Raw genomic sequence first — 17013 nt, forward strand, 5'->3', positions numbered from 1 at the left:
ATCGATATTGTGAGTCCAAGTTAACATGTGGAGTGACCTTCATTATATCCATAAGGAAGGAAATGCTCTATATTTTACAATGTTAGGATGGGGTGTGTGTGTGTGTGTGTGTGTTTAGGCTGCACACTTCAGATTAAGTATTTTATTTAGGTGAGAGCTGAAGTTACCTAGATGTTTGATGGGATTTGAAAAGACTCTCTCTTTCTTTCCTCCTTCCTTCCTTCCTTCCTTCCTTCCTTCCTTCCTTCCTTCCTTCCTTCCTTCCTTCCTTCCTTCCTTCCTTCCTTCCTTCCTACCTTCTGAATTGGGATTTTATGTTAGGCTACAGTGTAGAAAGGAATGTGTGCTCATATTGTGACATTCCTCAAGTGAACGCATTGAGCCAGATATATTTGGTTAATATTATACTTGAAGTATACGCAAGATTTTTGTAGTAATAGAATACAAGAAAAGTTCTAAAAGTTCTACATTTAGAGACAAGGCAGTAAATAAAACTGTGGTGGTACAAGGAAATAGCCACTATTTTATTTTATTTTATTTTATTTTATTTTATTTTATTTTATTTTATTTTATTTTATTTTATTTTATTTTATTTTATTTTATTTTATTTTATTTTATTTTATTTTATTTTATTTTATTTTATTTTATTTTATTTTATTTTTATTTTTCGTATTAGCATTTGTTTCCAGTTACCCAAAACATATTTAGGAGTGACTTGTTAGATGATGATGATGATTATTATTATTGTTATTATTATTGTTGTTGTTGTTGTTTTTAAGTTATGTTTTAAAGGTGGCAGAGAGAAATCCTTGCAGGGAGGTTGTTAGATAATTATTGCTGTATATCTTGCCTGTAAGGTATCTTTAATTCCTGCTTTTTTTTTTTTTTTTTTTTTTTTCTCTGTTTAAATCCTTTAAAAGATATCATTCTCTCTCTGAATGTATTTTTTCCTCCTAAACACAAGCTGTAAACACATACATAGATAATGTTGATGAGTCAGCTGCTTCCACTTCTCATGTGTTCTATCTTAGGTAACTTTAGAAAATTAAGCCTTATAAGCTCAGACATAAAATCTCCTTGACTAGTCTTTTGCCATGGAAATTGCAAGTTTTAACATGTATGTTAAGTATTTGTGTAAAAAAAAAGTCCCAGAGGTAACAGACAAGTAGAATTTTTCAAGGTTGTTATAGACACAGTGACATCTGTTTTTTATTGCAGTTAATGATTCCTAATATTATGTGCCATTTTGTGTTATGTAACCATTTATTATTAATCTGCATCTCCTATTACAAGTTAGTTCTTAGTGTTTTTTTTTTTTTCTTTCTCCCTCATCATATCTTGAGATACTATGTAGCTATATATTTATGCCTGTCACAATCAAAGTAAAGGTATACTGCTGTTTTAAGAATTTTTGAAGTACTTGGAGATGGATTCTGTGTTCTTCATGAAGTAATGGTTGTCCTAATCATTACCAGGAATTGAACCTGGAACTACCAGAGGAGGAGGATTGCTTGACAATTTGAGCTCAAAAAGGCTAAATCTTCTGGCTAGCAGTTGCAGGAGAGTCATGCCTTTTGTGGCTCTGGCAGAAGTTGCTAGTTGGAGAGGGAATTATACTTGTGCAACTCCAAACTACCAGTGAAATCCAAGGGAATTTGGGGGTTTGTGGGGAATGCAAAATCGGGCTCTTCCAGGAGCTTCCCAGTAAGCATGAAAGGGCTTTGTGTGTGTGTGTGCATGTGTGTGATGGATAGTGAGAAATCCTAATGTCTGACATCGCTAAGTGCATTCTTCAGTTTTCAATTAGTGGTGGTGGAGTACATCAGTGAATCCCTTCAGGAGTAACCAGCTGGCATTTCCTAAACCCTTGTCTGTGTATCATGTAAAGCTCAGTGTTACCACTCTAAAGAAAGACCTTGAAAAGTTAAATGCCATTGGAATTTAGTAATGTAGGCCACAGTGTAAACTGTGGTTAAGTTGAGCTGAGGCCTGCTTCAGAGAAGGAACCTGTAATTGATTAAACCCTGCCTCTAGCTAGATAAAAATGAGTTTGAAGTAGATTAATATAAAAACAGTTAAAAGCTTCCTCGTTGTTGTCAGTTTTCAAAATGAGACTTGTCAAGAGTTTGGCAGAAAGAGTTCAAAGGCAGATCTGATTCTAAGCTGAGACAAACAAACCCAGAGGAGCAAACAGCAGTATGGACCTTCTCATGTTTGGTTGACTTAAATGACTTTTCTCAGTGAAGGCTGTGGCTTTATGGCCTTCATTTCTACTTTCCAAGCCATTTTTTCTCCAGACTTCAGCCCTTCATGAGTTGTGTCTCATAGCTTTGTCTAGCACAGAAATTTCTTCTGTACTCCTTGGCCTATCTTCTCATGGCCTTCATGAATCTTCTTTGACATTTACTGTGTGTAATTATTATGAGAATATAAACCAAGGGCAAAACTCAAAAGATAGTCTTGGATTCAGTAAGAAACTGTCTGAGAGAGAATTGAAATGGAGACAGCACAGCCTAACAGCAGGAGTGATGTCAGACTTTTTGCTGGAATCTGCTTCCATCTGTAACTTTGGATGGCACGTGGCTGCTCTGTGCCACTCAAACACTTTGGCCTGCTGTAAGCAAAAGCACAGTTTGGTGACAAGATGGTGCAACTTTCTGTTATTGACTTGGATATAAATTCTGTCGTCCCAATGATGAGTGAAAAATGGGACTCATAGACCAACAACTCTACTAAGTGTTTATCAAAAACCAAATGTTGATTTTACTTAGCGTCACACTGGAAAGTCATTTTAGAACATGTTTGGGCTTTAACACCCTTTCTTAAAACCTTTTTCCCATATCCTTCTGTATATACAACTAGGTCACGTTAGTGACCACAGGCATGAGTCTCCATTCCATTACATTGGTTTTATGCCAGAGTAACCCCACTGGTTTTCACAGTTTAAAAAGACTGATGAAATGTGGTGAGAAATTGATCCCATACATATTCCAATCTCTGAGTGACATAGCATTTGGTGTTAAACATTTTAAACCTTTAAAAACAACAATTCTAGCAGTCACGTTATGGAATTAGAGTTTGCTGTCTCATGAGTTGCCAGAGCTAGCAGCAAATGCTGGGAAAAGAGCATGTCCTTAATCATGGCAAATCATGGGATATTCGATCCTTAAATCTGAGTCATGTAGGAGGGACAACTAGCACTCTTATACATTGACCTCAGTGTTGAAACATGTACCTTTCCCCCCCAGTCCCTGTTTTAGGGTAAAAGAATTGTTTCTGTAGATGTAGGATGTTTATTCCTTTTAAATGGCAGCAGCTTGAAATCTGTGACAGACTTGAAATGTTACAGATGGAGAGATGAATTAATGGAGAGTTTAAGAAAAGAAACGAGAAGCAGAAGTTAGATGTAGATGTTTCATAGGTCTGTAGGTTGTTGCATGGCTACAGAAATAAGATGTCTGTTGTTGTTTTGACAATTTTTGTAGTGTAAATATCTGTTTTTACAAGTACATACATAGTTCCTCTCATTTGCTACTAACTAACTTACTGCTGTATTTGCAATATAAGAGAAGAATTGTGGTTTCTTCAAATTTATAAGGATAACAGCTCAGTTCCTGCTTTTGTTAAAATTAGTTGCAAAGCTCCATTTGTTAGCAATAGGAGCAGTCTTGTTGTTCTTGACCATCGTAAGCTAATACTCCTAACAGCTGAGACAGACAGTAGTCCCAAAGGACAGCTTGTTGAGTAGGCAGGTGTATGCAAAAAAGAATGTAGGGTCTGCTGTAGACAAGACCTTGTTGTACCACAGATTTGCTATGTAACTGAAGACTAGTTGACATGATTCACTTTTGTATCAATAAACTGAGCACAACTGCACGTCCTTACATTATAAAGAGGTGATACCCTCAGATAAAGTGATCTGTAGCATGTTTGGTGGCTGGGAGAGATTTCTCATATGACTCAGGCCTAAGCTCAGTATGAAACACTCGGGTAAATAGTACTAGTGGTTAATTAATTATTAGTTCATTACTTCAGTTAATTAGTAACTAGTAGAGTAACAGCTGTTGCTCCTGCTTGTTGTGTAAGAGAATTGTGACCCTTGGTCTCATGTGGTGCTCCTAACAGCACAGCAGTAGGGGAGCAAACTAATGGTGCTGGAAATCAGTTATTGCCTGCTTTTTTTTTTTTTTTTTTTATATATGTATTCAAATTGCTGCAGATGAATGAGGTGTCTATGTGTCAGCTGAAATGTGGTAACTATATACTCTCAGGCTGTGACATATGAAAAGCAAAGAACCTTAATTTAGTCAGTAACAAAAATGATTATGTTAAGCTTCATTTTCTTGAGCTAGTTAAGGACTGAGGATGTATGAAGACCACTTGGTCCAGCTGAATTGTGGTAACTTGTTAAGACTTGGTAATTTGATATGAACTCACAGAAAGGTTTAGTTAAAAAAATTGTTGCTATTCCTTCTGGTATTAACATCCTTGATTACATGAAAGCAAGTCTGGCAATATAAAGGTCACAAGATTTATGTTGGTTAACAATGTTCTTCTCTCCTTTTCTCCCTTCCACTTTTTACCAGTTTAACCTGGCTGAAGAACAGAATTTTTGGTTCACGGGAAATCTTGTTTTCTTTAATTTATTTTTTTGGGCTTTTGGTCCTAACTAATCTGGGAAAAAAATAAAAAATCCTGCCAACCAGAAATTTTGAGATAATTTCATTCTGGAAACAATGACCTTTGTATTCTGAAATAAAATGTGTTCCCTGGTTCCTGCAGCTTCTCAGTAAAAATGGCATTTGATAGGTAACTGACTATTTCTTAGCACAGTTGTGGGGATATATGGGATTTTTTATTATTATTATTTTTTTTTCCTGTAGCCCTGCTCAATGGACTGCCTGGAAGTCCATCACAGAGCTTTCAAGCTCTTGGTCAGCTGGTAGGTGATCGGAAGGTCTGGAACTGATGGAAATTACTGGGATTTCCATGTTTTCTGTACCCTTGGGAAATTCTACTGGGATTTCCTTGTTTTCTGTACTCCCTAGTGGGGAGTCATTCCTTTTAAGGCCAGAGTTTCCAGAATTTGCAGTTAACGGCTCAAAACCTGGAAGCTTGGTGTTTTCCCACTTTGGGACACTCAGCTGGGCAGATCTGCCTCCCCATTCCATCCTAAGCTTACTTTTATTTCACAGGAGCCATTTCCCACCTCCTCCAGCATCAGATGTACCTTGCTTTCAGCTAGCTAGCTTGGGTATGGGTAGCAATCCAGCTGCGAAAGCGAGGAATTTAGTGTGGGCTAATTCCTGTATGCAGTTTACCCAGCTTCTTTGGGTGCGTCCTGCATGGCTGCTAGACCACAATGGAAACTACCCACACAGCTTCAAACAGCTAATGAAGCAGCCTCGCACCCACCACACCCAGTGTCTGGAAGATTCTGGCCCATCTCGCCGAGTAACACTATGCAGAGTTACAGCATCTGGCTTTGGCAAGTCTGCAGGCACAGACAGTCTTTGAAACAAAAACAAAACCATGCATCCTCACCACTGTTTCTTTCCTTATTTACATGACTAAATGCTGCAATGTACACATGTGGGTAAGAGCAGGAAGAATGCACCCCGCCAGTGATTGCAGAGGAACTGTAGTGGCTCAGCACCCTGCAGGATCTGCTGCTTGAGCTGATCCACAGCTTTTCCTAGCCACACCAAGGGTTTCACACATATTAAGCAGAGCTGCTGCTTGCAGTGTGAAAGCTACCTAAGAGGTGTCAGATTTGGCCTTCAAAATTGAGAGAGTTTTATCAGACATTTGCACAGGCAGTTTGCAAGTACACCTATCCTTAAAGCTTGCATATGCATACATATCACAAGGGAAGCGACTTCTTTCCTTGTTGCCTTCATCCATTGGTGACACATATCTCCTGTGTTTGCCATGCAGGCACAGAAAAAATTGATTTCTTGCAATCTTGCTGCATTGCTTCAAGTATACTTCACATGCTGAGGAACTGAACACCTTCGATTCCTTTTTGCTGCCCCAATGATTTGCACTTCATAGATCTTGGTCTATGGATGCCTAGAGGTGGCAGAGATAGCCAATGCTTTAGAAGAAAGATGACAGAAGAAAGCAAGAACTGTTTTTGTTCTTTGGCACATGAGATCATTCCTCTGTTGCAAACACTTCTGCATAAAGGCTTGCTCTGGGAGCGTTGACAATGAGTGCATCTGATCTTCCACGGTTTAAGTGATTTCTGCTTGAATGCATTGTACTCATCTTGTGCAAATACCTGTGTCTGTGAACAGATTTGAGCCCGTAAACACTGTTGTGGCTGTTTAATTTGTCTTTGAAGATGACTGCCAACCTTAGACTTCCCCAGCAGGACTCTTGCGTAAGACCACATGTGCAAGAAAATCATCCCTGTAACATTTAAAATCCATTGTTCCATCAGTTAAGAGGAAATATAGTTAGACTAGTTGCTTACCGAAAGTGTTTTTTATGGCCTTCTCACAGCTTTGATGATCTTGTAGGAGCATGTAATCATAAATTATTAAAAGGAAATCCAAGCTACTAGAAGCTAGGTGCATCTGTTATCTTGTTAAGGGGAAAATATATGTGAGTGGATCAGTAGGATTAAATCATTGCAAGAGGCATAACCTTCTGCTGTGATTGCATATAGGAAACCTGATAATCTTAGCTGTCTCTGTCATAAGAAAGATGTTTTTATGCACACATTTTATTACAAAATGAAACATGGTGCTCTAGATGCAAAGTATAGCAAGAGAGTATATGTAAACACCGACATATACGTTCATGTATACACATACATTCTTTTGGTACATGCACATTTATTTCCAGATGCAGTTGGAGTCCTGGCTGCTGTGAGGGTTTGGCTGCTTTCTTGTGCAGTGTGGGTGTTTATCATTCTGCTGTGATTGTTCATGTTGTGATGAGTTTCCTCTTGGGTACAATTTTCAGGCACATGTTCCTGTCAACCAAGGTCAATGCTGAGCCAGAGCAGTGCACAGGTGGTATGTCAGAGTCAGCCTCTTTCTTTTGGCTGCAGACAGTGGCACTTTTTCATTTAATTTATGATTAAACCATTGCCCAGATACAATACCAAAAATATTAGAGTCTTTCTGCCTGGATTTCAGAGAAATGGTTCTTTAAATAAACAAGGGAAAAAATGAGTGAATGCACAAAAATAGGCTCTCAGGACCTGACCAAATGCCTGTTGAAGTCGGTGGAAAGACTCTTTGGATTTCATCAGGCTCTGCTTCAAGTCCTTAATGCATGCTCTGTTGTATCTAATCCCAGGTGGGAGTATCACTTCGTTAGGCAGGATGTGGCTTCTTACTTGACTCTCACAAGGTGTAGCGCTGGTGGCAGTGTAGAAAGGTCAGGGCAATGGGAGAGTTCGTGGCAAAGAATGTTTTTTTTTTTTTTTTTTTTTTTTTTTCTGCTTGGGTGGCAACTGGTTTCTAAACAAAAAAGCCCTAAGGGGAGAAATGCATCAGGGTCATTACAACTGTCATTTGGCAGTTACTGACATGTATTCTTGAAAGAAACTGTTAACACAATTTTGCTGCTTCTTGCCAAACAACAGGGCAAGCTGGCTGTCTTTTGGAGCCAGAATTGGACTGCAAGCTTTAGTAATCCTCTCTAGGATCAGCTGATCAAAAAATACTGGAAACTTAATGTTTTTAGATTAACCCTCTTACCTGCAGAAATCCATTCTTGTATACCAATTTACATACAGATACTGTGTTTTTGTCATTTTTCAGCAGAGATTATTGAAAGTTACACCAGATTTTTACCTGTCTTTGAATGATATATATAATAACCTATGATGAGATAATACTGTAAGATCAAGGATATTGATGTTATTGACTTGGCTGAGATTTATTGAGCTGCTTAGACTGCATAATGGTTTTGATTTTCACTAGGAGTGGATACAAGCCAGATTTCAGCCTTGTTGATCAGATTTTTCCTATTAGAACAGCACCTCCTCTCCAGATTTAAGGAGAGAAGTATATTCCTCTCAAGACCTTGATGTTTCTCTTATTTTGTGCTGTTAGCCTGGAACAAACTAGCCTGAACTTGCCTCTTGCTGCGTCTAATTTGCCAACACCCATGACCTTCGGAAATTCAGGGCCTGAGAAGGAACACTGGTGCCACGGTATATCATAACTTGGGATTCACCGTGACTCCATTTAGCAGTACCGCCACTGTGCTATGACTGCATCAGCCCTTTTAGAAGGGATATAGTCCAGCATCTGACAAAAGTGAGAGGGCTGCCTCATGGTGGATGCAGGAAAAGAAATAACAATTGTTTCCTGGGCAGGGCAGACCTCGTGTTTCTCTCTGTCATGTACAATTTCTGCCTAGGGCCTGGATGCAGCAGAGTGGCCATGGTAGAGCAAGAGACCAATTGTTAAAACAGTAACTAGACTATTTTGCTCTATGTGATTGGCACTGGTAGTAGTGGTAGCCTGGAGTTCAAAACTGACAATAAAACCTTAACAGGGGACAAACTGAGTATGTAGTGGCAAGAGTAGTTATAATGTTCCATTGAAGCTAGACAGAGGATGTATGAAAGGTGGGCTGCAATCTTAACTCACTGTTTCCCCTTCACTACATTACTTCACTTGGGCACTTTCACTGATTCTGAATCACTTGGTTATGTCATTTAAATATCATTTAGATGCCTGACTTCAGCAAGTTCAGTACAAGCCAGTCCAGCAAATGTAGTAAATGACCTCCCTGGAAGCATATAGAACAGATTTGCTCTGAGACACTTGTTTTGTTGAGACTAAGATGGTACTTTTTATTGTGCTATTGAATTTGTTTGAAGTATATGACTGTGCCAAGCCTTGCAAAACTGGAGGAAATAAAATTCAGTAACTCTACAGTATAGAATTTCTTGTATGTGCTGTGAATGCTGGCATGGATAGAAACTGGATTAGGTGAACTGTACTGATCTCTCAGAGTATTTTATGTGTTTCTTTCTTGCACACATAAAGAAAAATATCCTGAACTCATTTACTTGATGTCAGCCTGGAATAAATCCACTTTATTCAATGACATTAAACTAGTAAGTCATGCTATTGATACAGTTGCATTTTATTACCTGCTTTATACAAACCATGAGTAATACAGAGAGCACTAGGTACGTGATTTTAGTTTCGGATGTACAAATGTGTGATGCAATCCACTACAGGGTTTATGCACATATGCACTGAGCATATTTTTGAGCTACTGTACTTTGAAATCTGTGCCAGACATCTATGCAGCCAGACAGTAAACAAAGAAAACGATACCTTAGGCCAGGAACCTTCAACAGCACAGAGGGCTTACCTCAGAGACTGCAAGCGGGAAGCGCAGCATGTGTTAAGTCACAAAGGTTAGTAGGCCAACCAAGAGCAGTGCTGTGCCTGTGAGTTACACATATGGGATCTGAAGTCACTGGGAATTTTGCCACTGATTTCCAAAGGAGTATGACTTTAACAACTGTATCTGTATCTACAGTGGTTTAATTCAATTAGCATCAGTGGAATTGCTTCAGATTTGGTCAAGAGTTGATGCAAAAGGTGAATATGATCTGCTGTTGAAGGGGATTGTGAAATTTTACATTTATTGCTTCATTGAAAAAACATTTTCCTCTGACTGTCAAATACTTTATGAACATTTTGCCTTAATTTATGTAAGAGAGCTCTTAAACTAAACCCACATTCTGATGCCATTGAACACAGACTCCGCTGCATGAGAAAGTATTATAAATGCAATGAATATTAACTGCAGCGTCTTCCAGATCCCAAAATGGGACATTAAATTGCAAAGTTTTGATATGTGGCTTACATGTTCCTGGAAATTCTGTGAAATTCATCACAAGATTGAAGAAAACTTTTATTTTTTTCAAAGCCAAATGTAAAATTAGGAGCTAAGCTTGAGACAATCTGGTCTGGCTGCACAATTTGTTGTAGACTTCAAGGAGGCTTGAAGAACTATTTCACATTCCTCAGTTTAAAATAAATATGTAGTTGTATTGAAGAAAAAAGTTCAAAAATAATTCTTCTGGAAATGGGAAATCAAGCATAAAATGTATTTATAGAAAACAAGGCTGCTGAAGTGCAATAATGCTTCTGATTTTTTTCTTCCCCCCCTCCTTTTTTTTTTTTTTTTTTTTTTTTTTTTTTGGTGGAGACTTTACATTTAGTTATTTTTCAGATGATTGAATTATTTTTGATTCACTTATAATAATGGTTATTATGACATGAGTCACAGTAATGTAGTGGATAGCTAATGGTACTGTCTTCAGAACCATCAAAATCAAGTTGTTGTGCCTGATGGGAAATGTAGTTTCAGATCTTTTTTTCTCATGATAATGAAAAACAGTCATAATGTCAAAAATTGTTTTCCTTATGTGCCAAACAGTACAATGGAGAAATTTGGAGAGTGTTTTTAGTTCTTGGCTCTTTTCTTTGGAATATCTGTACACTGGCTCTACTGAGGCAGGAAAACTAATGTTCTTAAGGAGGTAGAGGAGAGAATGAGTAGCAGAATATGCTGAATTACAGAGCGGTCAGATAGGAAGAAAACTACAAAATGGGATTTCTCCCAGTGGATGATGTCCATAGTCTAGAGAGTTCAGTCTTTGAACTTTATCCGATATCCAAAGAGGCTGACAGGAAGACTGATGGAAGGTTTATGCCAGTGATATGCTTTCTGGGAAAATGAAAAGTATTATCAAGAATTGGTCCTTGGATTTCAACAGCAGTTCTTTAGTAAGAAAATTCAGACATGTAACTGACTCATTTAAATACATTAGTCATGCTAATATTGTCCTGTCTTGTTTTCTGTTGTTCTCTGTATAATATCAACTCATGAAAAATACAGAAAGTAATAATTGTGGTTCTATCTGCCAGCTTAACTGAATATGAGTGTGCAGTAACCTAAAGACTGGTGCAGTACCCTGCCCATAAAAAACAACTCTACAATCTAATCTTTGACAGCCAGCTCAAATATAAAAGAGAAAGGATAGAAAAGCCTTTTATCATTTGCTTTGCAGTTGTCCCCCCCCCCGTATGAAGAGAATTTTCCAAACAGAGTTTTGTGTTTGAGATTTTGCATTTCTTCAGCCCCTGGCCTTTGCCTTTGTGATCTCTTTTCCTTCCATCTGGAGCTTCCTTTCCTACGTTTCTCTTGAGCAGATTCCTTCCATCCGCCACAAGAATGGGTACTCAAATCAATTGTTGATTGAAATCCTGGCTCCCTGGGTGTTTCCCTCCACTGCCTTTAGTAGTGTCAAAATTCAAGATACATTTGTTTTTCTTTCATGCCATTACACAAATACTGCTCCCCAGTAGGACTTTGAAGTTCGTATTGTATTCATTAATAAGATTTTAAATCTTTTCAAGACAGTCCCTCCTAGCCCTTCTCCACCAGCAGGATGTGTAGCCCATTGCATATGAATTGGTTCCGGGAGTGGGGCCAGGGAGCATGGGAGTGGGGCTGGGCCAGGAAGCTGGAATAGCTGCTTCCCTAAGCATAGGAGAAGGGACTTCTGGGCCCTGGCTTGTGAAGGTTGAGGGAAGAAGTGTGGCCATCTGCACTGAGCATGGGCAGATCAGCTCCTCAAAGTGCTGCCAGTAGTAATGGGGAGTGGGGTCTGCTAGGACCCTAGGAGGTTCACATTTTGTGAATCATCTGCGATCTCAGAAGTTAGTTAGACCGAACCGGGAAGAACTGTCTCCAGCACAATTTTGGCTACCCACAACCTCTGTTGGCTCAGTCCCCTACTTCTAATGCCAATGCATTGCCTAATGATGTCAGCGGGTGTTTTGGGTTTGCAAGGAATGCAGGAACAGGATCTCTGAAAAACAGAATGTGTATGCAGAAATGCCGTAAAAGAGAAAGACTCTTTACAGAAAGTTTCTTTAAACATTTTAACAAGAAACCTGAGCTTCTTCCAATCCCTTGGCTATTGTTTTTAAGAATTTTCCTTGCAGGTAGCTTATATTCTTTTGTATTCTGTTGTCACATATTTTTGTGAAATGCTTCTGAGGAGAAAAAGCTTAGGAGAATCTTTCTGACCAGTACGGCATTCACCGTACTGGTCAGAATATCATTGAAGCCTGTGAGACTTCAGAAGCTTAAGTGTTTTTCTGAATTATGCGTTGTCAGATCAGCATAGCTATTCTGGTGAATCTTTTGTGGAGACAGTAGTTTCTCTTGATTTTTAAAAAAATTCAGCTTTACTTGATTTTTCTCCTAGCATTTAACAGTATGCTATTGTGTCTGCTCAGGCCTTTGCTAGGCTTGGTGCTTTCATCAGTTTCCTCTCAGCTGAGTGGAGTCACTGCACTACTTCAAAGGGAATTTCTTGCCAGTAGTACTGCTGTCTTTAGTATATCTTCTAATTCTCACTAAGTTTCAAGTGGTCTTCCTTTCAAGTAGTCTTCCTTTCAAGTAGTCTTCCTTTTCAAGTAGTCTTTCTTTCTTTTTTCTTGTTTTTGCTCAATGGCATGTAAGGTTTGAGGCAGGAGTTGGGTCATTTGTAGTGGATATGTCATATGAAGCAATTCCTTTGTCTGAAGGGCTGTAATGGGCTCCTTGGTGGGGCTCACAGCCAGTGAATGCTTTTTATGCCCTTGTGCAACAGCCTGACTATAGTTTGATCCAGACAATAAGTATTCACTTTTCTGGAGTGATGCTGTGCGTATTCAGGGATTCCTTGCTCATCAAGTGTTGGATGTACTCATCAGATGTGTGTATGCCACCAGATGTGTGTGTGTGTGACTTTATGGTCACGGGGTTCATTAGTTACAAGTATCCCCTAGTAGCTTCAAGCTGAAAGATAAATTTTCTGAAACATGTCAGCTTGTAAGTGTATATATTCAAGATGGATGCTGGAGAGTACCTGCTGTAACAGCGTGTTGAATCAATTTCCATGTAGCCTTCAGCTACTGTTGTGCACTGGCTTTAGACTGTGACAACCCCATATGTGTAGGGGTTTCCTTATCTTCTGACAGAGAAATGTCATCGGTCTTTTCTGACCTTATCCTGTGGTCACACATGAGATTTTGAAAGGTCTTTTGAAAAGACTTGGCTTCTCCCTTCTTACCATAATATTGTAGAGTGCTACTTCCTGGATTTTCATGCTAGAACATAACAGTTTTTACAGTAGTAAAGTTTTAAATAGAGTTTGAAATGTTTGGCATCAGGATAGAGATTATTGTATGCAATATATTAGTCAGTGTGACTTTTTAAGCCCCTAAAAAGAGAGGCTTGTGCAAGAAGCTGCATATTTGCTAGTAAATCAAAGTGTAGGCATGGGAGGGAGCTCAGGCGACCAGTCCATCCCTCTGTTCTGTGGCAGAGCCAAGAACTATTTTTGACAGCAATTTGCCTAACCTTTCCATAACGGACTCCAGTGGCAAGGATTCCAAGGCCAGCCTCGGTGAGCTGTTCCAGTGGATGGCTGTTTTTGTTAGTTATTTTGTTCTAATAGCTAACAAATCTTCTTTTGCCACATGGTAGGCAATTCTTCGAACCTTGCTGGACCTGAAGAGCAGTTGATCACTGTCATATTTATAAAAGCATCTTGCATATTTGAAGACTTATGTCTTCCTTCAGTCTCTTTTCTAGACTAAACAAACCCAAATCTTAAGGCTTTTGTTCCTAGATCATGTATTTCAACCTGTTTTTTTTTTTTTTTTTAATTATTGTTTCTCTTCTTTGGGCTCTTCAGATTGTCTGCATAAACCTTGAAGCATATTGTTCAAAATTGGACTGTATTTTTGATTTGAGGCATCACTAGTGCCAAGAAGCATGGAATAATTACTTCTCATGAAATGCTATCTACCTTTTTATTTGCAAGATAATCATACTCAGAGGTTGGACTCGATGATCTTGAGGTCTCTTCCAACCTAGAAATTCTGTGATTCTGTGATACTACTAAGTCAGTTTGTGCATAGTTATGTCCAAGATCCTTTTGCAGTTCTGTAGTTAAATTGCTTTTCCCTGCTTTCTAATTGTGCATTTGATTTTTCTGCCCAGGTGCAGAACTTGTCCTTCTATTTCATATTACTGATTTCAGAGCCATTGGCAACTCTTTGAATCCTATTCTGTGAAGGTTTTTCCACTCTTCACAGCTGGATGCCCTGCAAATTTGAGTCTACCTTAATATTCTATCATTTTACTTATAAATGAAGGCCTGGAATAGAACTGGGCTTTAGGTAGACTTTTGCAAAACCAAGCTTCATATACATTTTCCACTGAGTTAGTAATAACAGTACAGTTTTCAGACAGTCATCATATAGTAATATCTTCTGTGGAACCTACTTCTACAGGCTTTCTAATGAAAAGTGTTGGGGAATGGGGTTGTGCAATGCTGTGTCACAGTCTTTCTAAAGTCAAGATCCTATGTGCTGGTTCTCCTTTCATTGGTGGGCCATGAACATGGAACTAAAGAGAATGGCCTGACTGGTCTGTTGTAATTTATTTTTCACCTCCATTCGTGAGGCTGGCCAGAAATTGACTTGTGTCCTAGGTTCACTTAGCCCTTCCCTAGAGCCAGTAGTCACTTCTGGTCGGTTTGGTCTGAATCACACCTGGCTGTTTTATTAGTGCTCATGAACAACATTGGGCAATGGCTGGATTGCTAGCTGAAGCTTGGCAGTATGTCTGTTATCTCATGGATTTGTGCTCCTGGCTGGCAGGCAGCTAACACCCTAGGAAGCTGGGTTGACAATGGATGTCTCTGTTCATCTCAGAAAGAATTTTAACAGAAAAAAAAAATAATCTTGCCTTGGTAGTCATCAACCAAGCAGACAAACAAAACAAAACAAATAAAGAAAAAAAAATAAAAGAAAAAGAAAAAGAAAGGAACACAGCAATTTACCTACAGTCTGATCTATTCAGTAGCAGGTTTCCCAATACTGAAATATTCCCTCTTTGCTTCCCAAATTATTTAATGGCAATAAACATACTCATCAGCTGATTTGTCCTCCAAACACTATGAGAAAGTTTTTAAAAGACTGCTTTATTTTCCCCCCTTCATTCCTGGCAAATGCACAAATATCTAACTGAAGTCACATTACTTAAATAGAAACTAATAGAAGAGCCGGTTGTACAAATAGTTCAGGATCTGGTCACAAACATGCACTGAGCTGCTGGTCCTCCTGGGGTGAAATTCAGCTTGAACAGAGACAAGAATTTCACCTTTTTAGCTCAAAAGAAGGTAACTATCCTCCTTGTATTTTAGTCAATCTAGCTATAGAGTGAAATGGGAAAACACAAGAGGGATTTTGAGAGTGCTGGCCTGCTAGTTCTGTGCCTATTTATAGCAAAAGAGAATCATCATAAAATAATGTGAAAATATTTCATTTTTATAGCCCCATATAAGATTAAGTTATCCTAAAGTGAATCATAGACTCTGAACCGATAAATAATGGAAAACAGTGTTTAAAAAAAAAAAAAAAAAAGAAAACATGATTTTATTTGTCTCTTCTGGAAGTTTGCTGTGCCAGTTGCAGTAGTAAACATACCTTCTGTGAATCACTGGAGATGAAAAACAGCCATATACTTGGGCTTAAGTGGTTTATATGGGTTTATAACTGTTTTGTATCTTTTGAGCATTCAGGAAAATCCGGCCCACAGATTTTTAAACTATGATTCTGGCTACAGAGGCACAACACATTCTTTTCTGTTTTTAATAAGTCTCTCTCTTTGTGCTACAAATCCTTCTAAAAAATTGTACCAGCAGTGCTAACCAATGGGTAGCAGCTAGAGGCCGGGGGGAGAGGAATTGCTTTGGCTGGACAGAGACTAAGGGATTTGTACACCCAAATTTCTATTGTTTTTAATAGGAATTTGGCTTCAGAAATCATATCCCTCATTTGTATTCAGTCTCTAACAACTGGAGGTCTCTAACCATGCATTCCTATCTTCCTGGATCAAATCCTCCACTGGCTGGTGCACCAGTCAGGGGAAAACAGATATGCCATTGCGCACATCCTCTCCTAAGATTCCTCCTTTGTCAGGTGCACTTTGCTGCTTTTCTAACCAAGAGCACCTACCATCTGCTGGCTAGAGCTTACACCTGAAGGAAGTAGGAGCCATATTCCACCAGAAGCACAGAGGTTACTTAATAAACTTAAGAAGGTTTACTACGTTATAGTGTAGATTAGTTTTTCTCATTCTTTCAGTGCCTTTTCAGAAGATCTTGTGAGACTTTGTAAAAATACAGGGCACTTATGAATGCTATGATTATTCCATACCCTCTGGCATACTGTCATTTTGATTATCCCATACAAATAACTGAAGGAAACTGAAAAATAAATAAAAAAAAATATTCTTGAATAACACCAGAAATCAATTACTTTAGTTCAGTTCATATGGGAAAAATGAGTGAAAACCCAGAAGCTTAAGTGTAAAACAAGGGGATGCTAATTTAATTTCTGAAGACCTTTATGGTTGTTGAGAACTTTAGGATTATTAAAAAGAGGCTACATATTCCTTTTACTTTATTGCATTCCATTCATCAGTGAATTGCATGTAATTGATGTAATTTGGTAAGATGGTATCAGATGATGGTAAAGGGGTTGCAAGCAAAAGGGGAATTTTTGCAATAACGTTTGCATTTTCACTACTCTTTCAGAGAACTTCAACTTATACAGAAGACCACTAGCTAAACAAGGATGGCATTTGCTTATGAAAAAATTGCAAATGAGTAGATACCTGAGATGCAGCTCGATTAACATATGTTCAGTGCAAGTTTGTAAATATGGAAGATATCAGAGAAATGAAAAACTCAGAAACCTTGATCAAGGCATCAAGACAACGGGACACATCATTTTGACACAGGAATTTTTATAGATCGCATGGGACTGGCAGTACTCCAGAATTAGTTCCAGGCTGAAATGTAATTCCATTCTATATCTTCCTTCGTGTTAGAAACCTGAGTACCGAGTGGTTATTGCACTGAACTATATTACGTGCACTATTTAAGCACACTGA

The 17013-nt window shown here is 38.5% G+C and overlaps 1 long non-coding RNA gene across 9 annotated transcripts in view; it reads left to right on the forward strand.

The window, feature by feature from the left end:
- LOC137856885 (uncharacterized) overlaps positions 1 to 17013 on the forward strand; it is a 211287-nt gene that overhangs the window by 9922 nt on the left and 184352 nt on the right. For 4 of the 9 annotated variants that reach the window (XR_011096845.1, XR_011096848.1, XR_011096846.1 and 1 more), the window contains exons 1-2: positions 15142 to 15235; positions 16655 to 16918. The exons of 4 other annotated variants lie outside the window; for them this stretch is intronic. This is a non-coding gene — a long non-coding RNA (uncharacterized lncRNA). Of the gene's footprint in view, positions 1 to 15141; positions 15236 to 16654; positions 16919 to 17013 lie in introns of those variants that run through there. One more of the 9 variants, XR_011096844.1, reaches the window with a different exon arrangement.

Source organism: Anas acuta, chromosome 5 (assembly GCF_963932015.1).
Source record: "Anas acuta chromosome 5, bAnaAcu1.1, whole genome shotgun sequence".
Taxonomy (NCBI): domain Eukaryota; kingdom Metazoa; phylum Chordata; class Aves; order Anseriformes; family Anatidae; genus Anas; species Anas acuta.